The sequence below is a fragment of the Pseudoliparis swirei genome, chromosome 15 (assembly GCF_029220125.1).
Source record: "Pseudoliparis swirei isolate HS2019 ecotype Mariana Trench chromosome 15, NWPU_hadal_v1, whole genome shotgun sequence".
Classification (NCBI taxonomy): Eukaryota; Metazoa; Chordata; class Actinopteri; order Perciformes; family Liparidae; genus Pseudoliparis; species Pseudoliparis swirei.
In genome coordinates, this window is record NC_079402.1 from 1,824,956 (window position 1) to 1,826,906 (window position 1,951).

A 1,951-nucleotide genomic window follows, 5' to 3' on the forward strand; every position below is an offset into this window, starting at 1 on the left:
ATTCTTTGTAGAGTGTTTTTAATGCATTTTGGATGATTCAATTCGATGGCTAAATATAAACCTGTTTAACTGCTGTACTTTGTCTTATCTAGTTTATGACAGACATGTATTGTTTTCCAAAATTACATAAGTGCATATGCATTTATTGTTTATGTTACTACCCCAGCTTGTGTTCACATCTGAAGTCTCATTGTATGTGTGATTTAGAAAAAAAAGGTTTTATAACGTCTGCTAACGTGAGCATATTTGATGAAAATCTGCCAAAGACTTCTAGACTTTAGAGAAGAGAAAGAAATGTAGCAAAAAGTAAATGAACATCTCCATTATTGGGCTCTGTAACCATAGTTTCTTAACATGTATGTATGTAGAATCAGCCTAGCGTGTGAGTAAGTACTCATACTTCTTCTGTGTATTAAGTTATTTTAAGATTATTTATCCTTCGTTTAGAAATGTGTGTTCAATTACAGATTGTACTGTATACATTTATATTTTAACAGTGGAGTTTAGAATGTAAAATATAAATATAACCATCTGTCACATGGTTATTAGTCCAAACTAGAAATTATCTACTTGCATATTTTGTCACTTGTATGCTAAACATAACTCACGATGCATTGCTTTTAGGTGTAGGAGTCTTTAAATTATGTAAATACACCATTAAAACCTTCAATCCTGTTGATTCTTATTAAATATGAAATCATTTTTTTGTGTTTTGTGCATCAAAGTGTCAACATGTAAACTTTAAAAGTGTTTTTGGCTTTCTTTACTAATGAAGAATGCAACGAGAACGATTATTTTGAGAGACACATTATGAAGTTTCAGATTTCCTTATTTATGCAAACATTTAAAAATGAACATTTTGTGAAATTAGATTCCCAAAGATCATCGTAGACTGAATAGAGACCTCAGGTTGGACCACTCAGTCTCAAGTCTTAACTGCCACATGAACTTTGCCCTTAGAAATAAATTGGATGGGTTCTTCTCTTCTTTTTAACTCTTGAAAGAAATCTGCCCAGAAAGATAGAACGGTCTACAGATGTTAGACGGTCTACAGATGTTAGACGGCCTACAGATGTAGGACGGTCTACAGATGTTAGACGGTCTACAGAGAGGACGGTCTACAGATGTTGGATGGTCTACAGATGTAGGACGGTCTACAGATAGGACGGTCAACAGATGTTAGACGGTCTACAGATAGGACGGTCTACAGATGTTGGACGGTCTACAGATAGGACGGTCTACAGATGTTAGACGGTCTACAGATAGGACGGTCTACAGATGTTAGACGGTCTACAGATGTTGGACGGTCTACAGATAGGACGGTCTACAGATGTTGGACGGTCTACAGATGTAGGACGGTCTACAGATAGGACGGTCTACAGATGTAGGACGGTCTACAGATGTTAGACGGTCTACAGATGTAGGACGGTCTACAGATGTTAGACGGTCTACAGATAGGACGGTCTACAGATGTTAGACGGTCTACAGATGTTAGACGGTCTACAGATATAGGACGGTCTACAGATGTTGGACGGTCTACAGATAGGACGGTCTACAGATGTTGGACGGTCTACAGATGTTGGACGGTCTACAGATGTAGGACGGTCTACAGATAGGACGGTCTACAGATGTAGGACGGTCTACAGATGTTAGACGGTCTACAGATGTAGGACGGTCTACAGATGTTGGACGGTCTACAGATGTAGGACGGTCTACAGATGTTAGACGGTCTACAGATGTAGGACGGTCTACAGATAGGACGGTCTACAGATGTTAGACGGTCTACAGATGTTAGACGGTCTACAGATAGAACGGTCAACAGATGTAGGACGGTCTACAGATGTTAGACGGTCTACAGATGTAGGACGGTCTACAGATGTTAGACGGTCTACAGATAGAACGGTCAACAGATGTTAGACGGTCTACAGATGTAGGACGGTCTATAGATGTT